General features: G+C 40.8%; 1 protein-coding gene across 14 annotated transcripts in view; it reads right to left on the reverse strand.

Annotated features, from left to right (window-relative positions):
- The window catches only part of NRXN3 (neurexin 3), a gene marked incomplete at both ends in the record, with an annotated part of 1501492 nt that overhangs the window by 1099988 nt on the left and 385704 nt on the right, over window positions 1-15800 (reverse strand). The gene's annotated exons all lie outside the window — the stretch shown is intronic.

A 15800-nucleotide genomic window follows, 5' to 3' on the forward strand; every position in this document is an offset into this window, starting at 1 on the left:
TGAGGGATATAAATTACTTTTCACTCTTTATTAAACCTATAGGATATACAGCATTGCTGAAACTATAAAAACATCTCTGCCTCAGAGAGATTCAAAGCTATTATATGCCTGCCAGAAAGGCTGGCAAATGAATGCAGGACATTATAAGGAACAAATACATGACAATAAAATCCAATGTTTATTGAACATTTACTATGTGCTGGTATTACATCATCTCATTTGATCCTATAAGAACTGTGGGAGATAGTACTATTAAGATATCCATTTTATAGCCAAAGAAAGTGAGTTGCAGAGAAGCCAATTCACGAAATTGGCCAAGAGCACATAGACAGTAAGTGACAGAAAAAAAAAAACCCTTATCCTGTAAGTCTGCCTCCAGAGTGTGAGCTCACACACACTATCACATAAACATGCCTGGAACACAGAAGTGGGGGAAACTATGTTTGAAGGGGGTGATCAATCACACCGGTGATGATCAGATGAGTCCTAGAAGAATGGCTCAGAGTTAGGATTCAGAGAAAAAAATCAGAAGAAATCCATGGCTGGGAGAACCAAATAATGAAGCTTTAGAAGCAAGAACCCAAAATAAATATTTATAATGACATGAAATAGCCACTCTGGTGAAATAGAGAAGTGTGAGAAAATGATGATAAAGTTGAAGGCAAACTACCAAGGGCAATGCGTGGGAGGCTGAAAAAGACAAATTCTTGTGGGCACTGCATAGCTCTGAAGACCAGCACACAGAGCAAGGTGGGGCAGCTTGCAGAATACAGAGTCGGGCAGAGAGAATGAGATGTGAAGACACAATACCACAGTGACAAGTGAGGTAGAGGACAGAGGGAGAAGTAGGAATGGAGGGTCTACAAAGGAAAGAAATAGTGAGAAATATAACAAGGGAATTGTAAATAGTTTTTGAGACTGACTTGAAGAGAGGAAAGAGGAAGAAGGAGAGAGAAGGAAAGAGCAAGTTTCACTCTGAAGTTTCCAACTTGAGTGAATGGGTAATGCCTGCTGCTCTGGACCTGCTGGGTTACACGTACCCACACATCCCTTCTCCTCGCACTCACCCTGCTGCCCCACCTCTTTACTAGGAGCCATGTGGATCATCCTATGTCAGTGCTCTCATCACTACTTTTTCAAATCTTAAACCATTTTGTTTTAGCTCATTACTCTGGGAAAGAAACATTCTTTCCCTTTCTAAGTTAAAGAAGGGGGAGGAAGTCTATAATGATAGGGTAGACCTTTGGGCCTCCCTGGTGGCGCAAGGGGTTGAGACACAACCTATGAAGCTGTTTACAGCCTCTGCAGCATGAGTTTGACACCCAGTCTGCCAGGGAGCTACCCACATGGGGCAGCAGACCTCTCCTGTCTTGCCTGCTGCTCCCCTCAGCAGTGAATTTCAGTCAGTCTGCCTGTTCTATTCCCCACTCTGTCTCTGGGAAATCCTCTCACTACCCACAACTCTGGCCTGTACCCCACTTCTTGTATGTAAAAATAAATAAATCTTTAAAAAAAAGGATAGGGTTGGGCCTCCCTGGTGGTGCAGAGGTTGAGTGCTGGGCTGCAAAGCTGCCCACAGCCTCTGCAATGCCGGTTCAATCCCTGGCCGCAGGCAAGGGTCACACATGGCACGCAGAACTCTCCTACTGTGCCCACTGCTCCCCTCAGCAGTGTACTTCATCAGTCTGCCTGTTCTGCTCCCCGCTCTGGCTCTGGTGAATTCTCTCACCCTCCCACGTTTCTGACTGTACCCAGTGCTTGTATAAATAAATAAATAAATCTTTAAAAAAAAAAAAAAAGGATAGGGTAGACCTTTATGTGTTGGTAGCCTATAAAGAAGAAACAGAGAGACAAGGATCCAAGATCCCAAGTGACAAGGAATGTTGGAAGAATAGAATCCAGAGGGTACTCAGGGAGGAGGAGATGCTTGCCAGGTGAACAGGGGAGCTCATAAACACAGAGAGACATCTTGTGCAGTGGGATAAAGGGAGAGAGAAGCCTAGTGAACTTGGATAGGGAGCCAGAGGGAGGAGATACGTTTGATCATTTGAAATTGACAAGTTTGGGCCTTTTCAGAAAAGTGGATGCCCATCCCAGACATTTTGTTCCTCTCACTGAGCCATAACCAATGATTTGTCATTTCTTCAAACTGTCTAGCTTTCCCTTGTCTTGGGTCTTTTTTGTCTTTGCAGTGTTTTCTGATTGAAATGGCTTCTCTCGGATCTTTGAGTCACTGACTCTCCTTCTCCTTAGATCTCTCTTTAATTGTGGCCTGCTCAGAATCCTTCCCTGGCCGCTCAGTCTAATAATGGTGACCCCACTTCTTACCACTCACTACCCCATTATTCTCTCTTAGTCCCATCATACCGCTTGTTATTTTTAAGCATCTTAATTAGTTGTCTACATATTTGCTATTAGTCTCCTTCAACCATAATGTAAATCCCACAGGCTCAGGGAGCTGATATTAGGTCCTATGCACCAGATCCTCCAACACTTAGAACAGATTTTATAAGAGAGGAAGCACTCTGTGAATATTTACTGCATTCATGAATAAGCAAATGAGTGATGTGCTATTGAGCAAATGGATATAAGCAGAAATTGGAAATTCAGAGTAATAATTATATTACTGATGTTCAAATACTTAGTCATTAATTGAGAACGATTTTCCATATACACACATAGCAGGAATTATGTTTAATGAAAAATGGAGTATTCAATCTGCATAAACTCTAGTCACTGCCTTCCAGAAGCTAAGTCTGTTGGGAAAACATATGAACAGATCATTAGAATGTACTGTGGTAAGGTCTACAATAGCAAGGATAATGCAGTGGAATTAAAATGAGGGCTATCATAAAGGTTTCTAACTCAAGCAAAGTAAAGCAGGAAAACAATTCTACTAAAGTGCTGAGGATACATATGCCCCTCAGAGTATGGCATGGAACCGTAAAGGGTTAAAGAGAATCCCAAAGTGGAGAAGATGCAAAATACATACAACTCCCCCAAGAAGTGTATCACTGAAAGTAAGGAATCAATGACTAAGATGTAAATTCAGCAGGAAACAGGATGAAGCAAATGATTTTGAGCATGTGCCCGGTTGAGGGAAAAGGAGAGTTGAAGAGAAGATCTAAAATAACCAAAAATAAAAGAAATCCTTAAAAGGGCTAAATTTCAAAAGAGGTGGGGGAAAGGGAGCGGTATCTTGCAAATACTAAATCTGAAAGTATAGAGAGAGGAGGTTAGCAAGCATGAGGTCAACCAATTCTATTTTCTACATGAGATATAAGACAGACCATCTGCCAATACTAACTGGTGAGGACAGGCTAAGGGAGTAGGAGGGAGAAAAACCTCATGGGTTGATAATTGGTCGGCAATACTGCTGCCCTGTACTGCATATGCCTCTCTGCTTTGGGAAGTGAGAAACATGAGCTGATTTTTCTTTTTTTTTTTTTTTTTTTTTTTTTTTTACTTTGTGGTTCTTTTCTTTTTTTTTTTTTTTTTTTAATTAATAAATTTTATTTTTATATTCCCCATACAATTGCAATCCCCCCATTCTGACCCCAATCCCTCCCCTCCCGTCCCCCACCCCCCAAAAAGTGTCTCTGGTTCATAGTTTTTGTTGATTTTGATTTTCACTTTCTTACAGTTATTCATTTTCCTGGTCCCTTATTTAAGTTTTCTAGATCCCTGCTATGAGTGAGACCATCCGGTATTTTTCTTTTTCTTTTTGGCTTATTTCACTGAGCATGATCCCTTCCAGCGTCATCCATGTTGCTGCAAATTGCATGTGTTTATCTTTTTTGAATGCTGAGTAATATTCCATGGTATATATGTACCACATCTTCTTGATCCAGTCATCTATTTTTGGGCATTTGGGCTGTTTCCAAAGCTTAGCTATTGTAAACAGTGCTGCTATAAACATAGGGGTGCAGGTGTTCTTTGGAATTGATGTTTCTGTGTTCTTTGGGTAAATACCTAGGAGTGGAATTGCTGGATCCTGTGGAAGCCATGAGCTGATTTTTCTTTTGAAATCTATGCAGAGGCCTCCCTGCTGGTGCAAGGGGTTAAGCCCCAGCATTATGAAGCTATCCACAGCCACTGCAGCACAAGTTCAATCCCCAGTCCTGCCAGGGAGGTGACACACATGGCGAGGCAGACCTCTTCTGTCTCGCCCACTGCTCCCCTCGGCAGTGTTTTTCAGTAGCTCTGCCTAGTCTGCTCCCCACTCTGTCTCTGGTGAATCCTCTCACCCCGCCCCAGCATCTCTTGCCTACACCCCAGCTATTGTATGCATAAATAAATAAATATTTAAAAAAAGAGAAATCTATGCAGAAACTAGTTGAGACACAGTGTTCACACGGGGCTACAATACCAGGTTACAGAAGTACATATGACCCATGGAGTAGTGATTCTGCATTAGCAAAACAATTTTAAAAACCCCAGATAATTAATTAATTAGCTCAATGATTACTCTATCCCTGTAGGTGCATGTGCAGAAGGACCATTTTTGTGTGCATGTATGTCTTTGAGGCATCTGAAGACACAAGAGATTTTGTCTCAGTGGGAATGTTGTGGTAGATTACATTTGCTGTAAATAAATGACATTTTTAGAAAGCAATGAGTTCCACTGAATTTATCCTGAAGAGAAAATAAATGCAAAGCTAAATAAGAAACTCCCCAAATCAGACTAAAAATTCTTAATAAGCCTAAAACGTAGCTTTGCTTCATTCTAGCTTTCTGAGGGCATTAGAAGCAAATAGCATCAACTTCATACAAAATATTAGGCTGGAAGAAAATTAAAGCTGTGCTTCCCATGTCAAGACAAAGGCATTCCACTCAGCATTTATACCAAAAGAAGCCACTTCCCAATGAGGTTCTATAATGAAAATTATTCCCCCATTAATAGGCTGAGCTATATTAATTTGCCCAAAGTGGGAAATCAAGCAAAGCTATCTTCCTCTCAGAACAATCAATGGCAAGGTGAAAGAATAGGTAATTGGACCCAGTCTACTAGCAGGGCATTTTTGCCTGATTAAATGACCTCTCCTGTGAAGACTCTAAATGATAGAGACCATTCCCTAGAGTGGGCTAACCAACCTGTTCCTAAGGATTCCATGTCTTTTCTTCTTCACCGAGTGTCTGGCTGTGGGGGTCAAGACAGCGGCAGCACTGACATGATAATTACAGCGTTTGCTAACTGTGTGATCCCAGGCAAGATACTCTCTTTAAACTCAAATCAGTAATTAAATTAGAGACTATGCAGGAAGCTCCTAGTCATATAGATACACACTTCACATACACAGTCAGTGCTCAATAATTGTTAGTCTTTATTGTCACTATTATGATTATAATTGCTGTGGTTATAATGGTTTTGGAGATGATGCCAGGAAAGGTCTGAGGACAGAGAAGTAATTATAAGTGATTTATAGGGGATGATAGTGCCTGGGAACCTCAAACTATACCACAGGGTAACTGTATGGGTCTCGGTGGGACAGTATAGACAACAGACTGGAGATGAGCAGGAGTGTCTAAAATACAGTGAACCTGGTCTAATCAATCAGATTCAATCTTTGTTTTCAGAAGCCTTGTCCATTGTAGAGCTATAGGATCGTATATTTAGAAGGAAACTAGGATATTAAGACCACCCACTCATTTGATACTACCGTCTTCCCTATAATCTCATCAAGGTGGCTGCCCAGACTTTGCTTGGATGCCTTGAGTTAACAGAAAACACATTACTTTGAAGGCAACTTTGGAGAGCTCTCTTTGTAAAGTCTCCTTGTAGTAAATATCCAGCTTCACATTTGCCTTAGTTCTTCTTCTGGAAGATATGTGAACCACATTTAATCCATTTACACAAGACAGTCCTTTACGTATGAAAAAACTCTCACACCCTGGGCTCAGGCATCTTTTCTCCCTCATGTCCCTGGGTCTGTGAGTCAAGTATTTGAAGTCTGATACTTGAGCCCCTTTATTTTTTTTCACAGCCCAGCTCTAAACATGTTCTAATAAATCAATTAGTCAGCTAACCTTTTAAAAATCTGTCATCCAGAACTGAAATGAATACTCTTAGTATCACATTAGTACATAATTATCTTGGTGAGGACAAAAACATTTTACTGAGCATTTTCTAGGTATTAAACATTTTAATAAGGATTTTACATTTATCATCTCAGATAAAACTCACAGAAACCCTGCAAAATAGGTAAATTTATTCTCCACATTTATTAAATATGTGAGACAAAGAAAGGATTACGTAACTTGCCCAGCATCATATAGCTAACAGGAGTAGACCAAGGCCTTGCAGCCAAGAACTCTAGATCTAATGCCTGCCCTCTCAGTCAATAAATTACATTATAAAGCTCTCACCTCCTTTGTTTATGTATCATAACTCTATTAATGTAGCCTCAGATTCTATAGGCACATATTTTCTATAATTCCAGTATCCTGCAATCCACAAAGTTGATGGAAATTTTCTCTTACATTCCCTCATGTCTCTAATATAAATGAATACCAATATGGACAGTGCATTGTGAGATGCACTGAATGATCCATGTAGATCAAAATAGATCCATTCATCAGAATCCAGTGATATATTTAAATAGTCATGCCTTACTTACTATCTCTAGAGATCCAGGGGCAGTCCAGTTTGAAGAATATTTGATACAGGGCCTTAAAATGTCATTGGGACCTAGTTTTTCCCCACTTCCTGAATCTGCTATTCTCTATTCTGGCTTCATTTTTGGGCTCTGTTGGCAGCAAGATGGTGGCCAGAAACTCAGAGTTTAAAATACCCCAAGTTGGGCCTCCCCAGTGGCTCAGTGGTTGAGCGCTGGGTTGCGAAGCTGCCCACAGCCTCTGCAGCACCAGTTCCATCCCCAGCCGCTGGCCGAGGGTTCCACATGGCACGCAGACCTCTCCTGCCGCCCGCTACTCTCCTCAGCAGTGTACCTCGTCAGTCTGCCTGTTCTGTTCCCTGCTCTGGCTCTGGTGAATTCTCTCACCCTCCCGCACTTCTGACTATACCCAGTGCTTGTATAAATAAATAAATAAATCTTAAAAATAAAGAATTTAAATAAAAAATAAATATAATAAAATAAAATACCCCAAGTTCTAGCCCAGAGGGTGGAGAGCTTCCGGTCACAACAGATAAACAAAAGTCCCAAGCCTCTATGTCACTGACCTCTATGTCACTATGATATTTGGGACAGGCACCCACATATAAACAAAACTACCAGCCAGCAGCCAGGAATGAAATCTCTGACTTAGAGCTAACACAATCACCAATGGATCCATGAGTGAAATCAGTGCCACAAGATTACTGGATGTAGACTGAGGGTGAATAAAAATCAAGAAACATTTAAAAGGGGAGGAGAAATGGATACAAGATCTCCCCCCAAAGTTATCCATTATCTACTACTCTAGCAATAGCCCTTCCAAAGCTGTCAGTGGCAAACCATCCTCCAATATTTTTATTCTGACATTAACTGGGAATCCTCTTTGCCTCTTTGTTGTGACAATGCAATACTGACTTAAATGTCCTTAAATCTTCAGTCTTCCTGATACTTGTCTTAGGTGTGTACCACATTCTTACACCCATCCTGGGCTAAATTCTCACACCTTGCCTCCACCCTGTGAAATAAATTTCATGTTCAGCACATCCCCAGTAGCTCAGGGTTTTGTTTCTTCTAACTTTGTGACAAGTGTCATTTTCTATCCTATCCAGTTCAGTTCCCTGAAACCCAGAGTAATCTATTCTCTGGAAAGTAATTTCTCCTCTTGACAAAATGTTATTCTTAAACTGAGTCACAAGACATTACTATGGACCAATAGGCAACTCCTGAGACATAGTTTCTCTTATGTCTTTTTTCTTCTGCCGCATTCTACCACTTTCCAGCTTCTGATTCAGGTTCCACTTCTTTCTACCTTATGGGAATCCGTCCCCTCTTGGTCTCTTTTTATAGTGGTGCTTTTCTGTGAAGGAATTCTTCCATTCAAGTCCTTACAGTCCTTCCAGCATCTCTTTGCAAGAGCAGGGAAATAAATTCTCCCTTGCTATCCAAAAATTGGTATATAATAACTTGTTATTTCTACATTAGAAGTTCTCCAAGGTAGTGCATTTGGTTTTGGCAGTGAATGATCATTATACTCATTTGACAGATTAAGACATGGATGTCAAGGAGATACTGGAATTATAGAAAATATGTGCCTATAGAATCTGAGGCTACATTAATAGAGTTATGATACATGAACAAAGGAGGTGAGAGCTTTATAATGTAAGGGGGCCTCCCTAGTGGCGCAAGGCGTTAAGATACAACCAATGAAGCGATCCACAGCCTCTGCAGCACAAGTTCGATCCTGGCTGGACAGGGAGCAACCCACCTGGCGCAGCAGACCTCTCCTGTCTCTCCCGCTGCTCCCCTCAGCAGTGTATTTCAGTCAATCACATGTTCTGTTCTCTACTCTGTGTCTGGTGAATTCTCTCACCCCCACCCCATACCTCTGGCCTGTACCCCACTCTTGTATGCATAAATAAATAAATATTTTTTTAAAAAAAAATTGTATGGTTCTCTAGCTAGCGCCTGAACTGTATCTGGAGCCAGGTCCCAATTCAGTTGCTCTGTTTGTTAAGCTACATTGAAATATCCTAACTTCTGTAGTTTCTTAATCACAGGAACAGCAAAGAGCAATAAGTGGTTCCTTGGTCAGATCTGATCAGTTAATAACATAAATAAGAACACTAGCATTTACACAGAGTTATGCAATTCATAAAGCATCTCCATTTTTTAAATTCTATTTCTTCCTACCAAACAAAAAATTGCTTGAAATATGTACTCTATGATGAAGAAAAAGGCAGTCAGGAGCAGTCAGGTGGCTTTCTAAATGTCTTACAACTTAGTCTAGGCACAACTCAAACCTTGGACTTCTGGCTCTAAAGCCACCAAATTCTAAGTCCTTTCCCATTTTCCACGCTGACTTGAAAAGTCTCACTTGATCTTTGCTCAACGGAGAACTACCTGCACAGTATTCTTGGGGCTAGGAGAAAGAGAATGGTGAGATCCAATTTCACGCCCTAAATTTACTTTATTATGGACAGAGTCATTTCCACCACCTGAGAAACCAGTAAGGATACCAAAACAAGAGCCAGGAAAGCAAAGAAATAGGAAAAAATGAGAATAAGAAAAAAAAAATAATTTAAAAGCACAGTGATTAAAGATGCAAGAAGATAATGCAAAAGAAAAACCGGAAGTTAAATTGAGAGCATAAGAGACAGCAGCAAGGACAGTGAAGCAGGGTAAAATAAAATGAGTATATTAAAAAAAAAAAAAGGCAACAACAAACACATTATCCCAGAGCCCGCAGGTGCCAGCAATTTGAATAAACGTATAGCAATTAACAGAATTAACACAGCCTTAAATAGCTTGGCTCACCAGATGTGGACTCCTATCAGGGTTCTATAAAATGTAAAGTTATTACAGATTAAACCATTAATCATCTGTTCAGAGACTATCTCTGGCTGCAAAATCCCATTCGGTTTTAAATGGCTAATAATCACAAAGGGATGCGGAATGGAATGTGCACAATAATGTTCTGCCCAATCCTTTTTCCTTTAAATATGTGTTCCCCTCTCCAATATCCAGCTCTTCCTTCCTCCCCATTCGAGATGCCATGAGAAAAAAGGTAAGACAGACCAATCTGTACCAGGGGGGTCTCAACAGCATCTGAGCTTTTCCACGGACAAATGGAGAGATCCAGAAAGAGAATCAACACACCAGGAAAAAAGGAACAGACAGAAGTGATGGGCCTGTGATGTGGAAAGATCCAAATCAAATCACACACGGCAGGACTCCGTAGTGGCCTTGCGCAAGCCCCCTGAACCTGGCGCTGAAGACACTACCCGAGCAACTCAGTCACAACCTAGATTTCCTCCAGCATCTGTGCTTCACCTGCCGATAATTGCTCAGCACTCAGCAGTGTCAAAGACAGAAAGGAGCAAAGTTCGTCTGACAGGGAGGGTTATCAGAAAATGAAATGCGAACTGGAAAGAAAATCTTTTCTGTAGAAATGTCAAGATTCAGAGGGATACTCTGCCAACCCAATGCTAAACCGGAGCCACACCCATCCCAATCCTGCTCCTCATATATCTGGGTAAAAATATATATTGGGGAGAAGTAGGGGATGGACCTCGAGTCCTCAAGGAACTTTAATTCTGTTGCACAAGATAACCAATATGACCACGTCATTCTACTACTTAAGTTCCTACAATGGTTCCAATAGAATAAAATCTAAGGGTACAGCATGAAATGAAGCTCTGTCATCTAGCCCCTACTGAACTTTGTGGTTACATTTTGAAAACTCATACTCTTGTATTTTGTGTCTTGAAATTAGCAAACCATTAGCTCTGCACCCAGGCACCTTGATGGGTCCTGTCTCCATGCCTGGGCACACCCAGTTCCATTGCCCCGAAGCACCAATCCCCCCAATGTCCTGTTTACTTCTATTCATCTTCAAGCTCCCCCTTGGGTGTTGCCTCCTCCATGGGGTTTTCCTAACTCCCAGGATATGTGAAGTTCTGCTCCCCAGAAGTCCTATTGAACCTGTTAGTGCTTTTTTGTGCACTAACTGCCTTTCATTGAAATTATATTTGTGTGTCTGTCTCTTCCACTAAACGTGAGGGTCTATAAGGCAGGAACCATGTCTGATTCATTCTTATAGCTTAGCTTTGTCATTGTCTTCCGTGGCATGGATCTGTTGAGCTAAGTTTGACCAGATTTTAGAGTTCAATAAGTCAGTTCATTCATTATTTATTCAGTTATTTATTTGAAACATGCTTATTGAGTGATTTTTTTTTTTTTATTCCAGGAATTCTTCTCAGTGCTGGAGAAACACCTGTGAAGTGACAAGTGAGGGGGCCTTTGTCCTCAGGGAGTTCATATGTTAATAGAGTGAGACTGACAGTTTTCAAACAACAAATGAATGAAGGCAACAAACAAGATAATGACTGAGGGTGGGTGGGGATGGGTTCTTCCTACCTGGAGATGAGGAGTGTAGTTGGACAAACCTCAGAATAAAGTTTATTTCCCCTGCTGGCAGTAATTTGCTAATGTGGAAAATACAGAGATAAGCACTTGGTAGTGCATAGTCACTTAAGCTTTTATGTATATTCAGAAACTGTTTCACAAGATGCAGTGCATATCCATAGTAATTATTATTATAATCACCATATTTCCATATGGTTTCACTTTTATGTATATTATTTCATTTGTTCTTAAGATGAACAAAGGCCTTATTAGATTCATGTATGAGTAAGGACTCGAATAAGGACAGTGGTGTATTCCAGGCTGTACAGCCAATGAGAAAGCTGGTGTTCTCATCCAGGTTTTCTGATTTTAAAACTGGCATTTTTGTTTTCATTATATAGGTTACCCCCTCCACACCTTTTCAATCCCTTTCTTTCTAGAGGAAGTTCCAACCCTTTTCTTTTAGCCTTGCTAAGCCTGTTAATATAATAAATATTTACGACAGTCAAGTCATGAGAGCAATCTAAGTGCCCAATAACAGATGAGTGGATAAACAGGATGTGATATATACACACAGTGGACTACAGCTCGGCTATAAAGAGAGACAAACTTATGTCATGTGTGACAAGCGGGATGGAAGTGGAGGAGATTACGATAAGTGAAATAAGACAGAAAGAAAAGACAAACACTGGATGAGTTCACTAATATATGGAATAGAGTGAAATAAAACAGAGGAACAGACAAAACTAAATCAAATCAAATCCTAGAAATATGACTGCAGAATTGAGAGAGGATGGGGTTTTGAACAAAGTGGGGTAGAGGACCCATGGGTGCTTTGGTAGTGGGGGAGCTGTGGTAACATACATTCCATTAAATCATATACAATACTGTGAACGATATTTAATAAAAATGTACTTTAAAAAATAAAGATCTCTAGGGGCCTCCCTGGTGGTGCAGGTGGTTGAGTGCCGCACTAGGAAGCTGTCTGCAGCCTCTGCAGTGCGGGTTTGATCCTGGCCAGCGGGGTTGAAACCCACATGGTGCGGCAGATCTCTCTTGTCTCACCAGCTGCTCCCCTCAGCAGTGTATTTCGGTCTATCTACCTGTTCTGTTCCTTGCTCTGTCTCTGGTGAATCCTCTCAGCCTCCCACACATCTGGTCTGTACTCAGGTTCTTGTATAAAAAAAAATAATAAATTAAAAAAATAAAGTATGTCTAAAAAAATAAAGATCTCTAAACCTTTCTTTTAATTTCATAAATAGCTAGAAAGTCCTGAAAGATTCAATGATCACCATCTCAAGATGTTTTCAGTGCTCCTTAGAAAGTCACATGGTTAACAGTACCTAAGCGCATTTGTCTAAAAGTTGTTTATTAATTTACAAACATCTGATTTCATTCAGCAAATATTACAGAAAGCCCACTGGTACCAAGAACTATTCTAAGACCTGAGCACACAAGAAGAACCCAAATAAGACAGACACATGAAAACAAGAGGAACACAATGTTGACTCTGAGGACACAAGTCTTGTATTGATAACTGAGGTGCATTGAGAACCAGTAGTTTGAAAACAACCGTTCACTCTTGGTTGTGGCTTCTACAGTAGTATCAAGTCAGGAGGTATGCACACAGGTGCCATCAACAGTCACTGGAGTCCCAAGCTACCTTTCGGGTGTGAGTGAACTATAATTCCAAAGGTAAAACCATTGTGTGCCACACACAAGGTATCATTATGGGATAGGGACCCTAGAACCCATTTACCATCTCTCCAGTTTGAAAAAAATGACACATAAAAGTACCCAGTTCATCTTAAGGCAATGTAGAGCCACAAAGGGCAAAATAAGACCAACCAAAGGGAATAAGGACATGGGGAGGGAGGGAGGATTTTAAACTAATTGAAGACCTTTCTAAGGGTGTGTAAAGTGGGATTTGTTGAGGAGCTAATTCGAGCATAGCTGGAAATGCCTGTTGTTTAGCTAATTGTCAAAGAGAAATGAAAAGAACAATAGAATAATTTCCTAGACACGCCCATTAAAAAAAAGTGAGTTGTAATGATGAAATGGAACACTGGGACAATATAAGACTTAAATTTACTTGTTTAAAACACTATAAATGCAAAAGCCTTCCATGTCATTTAGAAAGACACTAAATACATAAAGGCAAGAGGGAGGCAAAAATTAATAAAAGTTTTAATTGTGCCTACTGTCCCTCTAAAATTTTGGGCTTTTCTTTTTTTCTAACTTGCTATAGTTTTAAATGCAAATTTATGCTGCTAGTTAAAATAGGTATTTTCTTTAGAAATTGCTGTTATGTCCTTACCACTGCTTTTCCAAACTGTTTAATTTTTAAGTTATTAAGGGACACACATTTCACAGGCATTTGAAGCTTTATGCTCTCTCACTGGAGTGTGTGTGTGTGTGTGTGTGTGTGTGTGTGTGTGTGTGTAGATTTTTACTGACGTTAGGTTCTACATGGATAGATATCAGAGATAGTGTTTGGTTTTTATGAGACTTGTGTCAAAATGTTCAAAGGGCATCCTTTTCCTGAGTGATAGATATGCAGTTGGAAAACTAGTCTTTTGTCTCCAAGTACATAATTAAGAGATAATTTGATGTAATTGTATACAGGGGGAAATTAGTCATAGACACCATGTCTAGTCGTGTCCAGAAGAAACTCCATGCTCCGGGCTGTTTTACTACAAAAACAAAATAGCTCTCCACAGCAATCAAAGCCTCATTCATTCCTTAGTCAAACACGTGGTAACAGAATGTTCTTATCTATTTCTGACCAGAGTGCAATTCAATGCAATGTGATTTGACGGTGTTTAAGAGTCTTTTTGGCTTCATCAGACACTGAGTAGTTTATACCTATATTCTACCCAAGTGGAAGTAAATTTAGGGAAGAAGTACTGTATGCCTGCTGCCATTCCACCAGGATAGACCAGCGGAATCCTGCCAGCCAGCAGAAACCTAAGTCATGTCCAGCAGAGAGAGCAAAACACTCTGGGCTCTCTACTATATTTTTTTCTTCAGATCCAGGACAACACAAAGTCACAATCACATTTTCTGTCTTTGTCATATCTCCTTCCTACCCCTTCCTCTCAATTCACAAGTGGTTTATTATAGCAAGGCTCAGCTCAGATAGCAATTCTTCACCAACGCCCTCTCCTACCAAAATGTATGTTTCCTCTACTCAATTAGAACATTTAGTCTCTATCCAGCAGTTGGTTGTAACCTGTGACTTATCAGTCTCATTTCGTCTGTGCTCATAAAGTCTTGGAGCATGGAAACCATGGTTTGCAAAAAGCTGCTTAGTTTAATTATAGCACAAACAAGGCACTTGATGATCGCTTGATAAACTTATCTATTCAATAACCACATATTAGGAACCTACTACACGCCAGGCATCTCACACACACACTCCTGTCTTGACATGGTCACCAGTGAATGGAGAGAGTGAACACCCGTGCAATGTCATGTCATACATGTATCACTGGTGTCCAGCGGATTTCAAATTCCCACAGTAAGAATAAAATGATTAGGGGCCTCCCTGGTGGTGCAAGAGGTTAAGCACTGCACCATGAAGCAGTCCGAAGACTCTGCAGCATGAGTTCAATCCCCAGCCAGCCAGGGAGCAACCCATATGGCGCAGCAGACCTAGCCCACTGTTCACCCCAGCAGTGTACTTCAGTCAATCTGCCTGTTCTGTTCCCCACTCTGTTTCTGGTGAATCCTCTCACCCCCGACACCTCTGGTCTGTACCCCAGCTCTTGCATGCATGAATAAATAAAATATTAAAAAAAAAACAAGGCCTCCCCAGTGTGCAGTAGGTTGAGCACTGCACTGTGAATCTGTCTGCAGCCTCTACAGTGTGGGTTCAATTCCGGCCGGCCGGTAAAGGGTCCCACATAGCACAGCAGACCTCTCCTATCTCGCCCACTGCTCCCCTCAGTGGTGTATTTCAGTCAATCTGCCAGTTCTGCTCCCCGCTCTGTCCTCTTACCCTCCCATGCCTCTGGCCTATACCCCAGCTCTTGTATAACAATAAATAAATCTTAAAAAAAAAAAAAAAAAAAACACTTGCCCCAAGAGGAGGTTTGTAACAAGTCACCATGGATCTTTATCTACAGGAAGGATCACTGTTGGCTTCTCAAGGAATTTCCCCAGAGAAATGGTGTAGACATCTTAGGCAATCAAGCTTAGCTCAGATTAATAAAAAATGTGCAATGTGCTGCTCTGATGACTGTCCTGAAAGAACTCTAGCAAATCAAGTCTGATTCTTTTTGCCTCAACAATTGACCTTAGAGGTTGAACTTACACTCAACTGAGGCTCCTCTGCTCTCAGATAGAGGCCTCAACATATCAGCTACAATAACAATAAATGAGTCATGGCAAAGCCCCACTGCTTTCTCACAGCTGCCAGCTTTCCAGGGGGAAAATGGAAAAAGGAAAAATCAGTCTTCTGGGCCTTAATGTTATATTCTGAGGATTTTCTTTCATCTCAAATAATCAGTCTTGGGAACACCAAGCTTGACAAATGTAAAATAATGCATTTGTTATGTTTTAGACAAGATACCCATCCACAAATTGAGCCACATTTAGCTAGAACATTGGTACTAGCCAGGTAAAGCAAGTGTCTAGCTCCTTGTCATGCCAAAAGTCTTTTAGCTATGGTTTTTCTTTCATTGTATCAATCACAGCCACCTGGGGTGTCAATGTGCCCCTTTAGTTAGACAAGGAAACTGAAATGTAGGATCCAGCATCTTTTCCGCTACAACTGATAGC

The sequence above is a fragment of the Talpa europaea genome (genome assembly GCF_964194135.1).
Source record: "Talpa europaea genome assembly, chromosome: 8".
NCBI classification, from domain to species: Eukaryota; Metazoa; Chordata; class Mammalia; order Eulipotyphla; family Talpidae; genus Talpa; species Talpa europaea.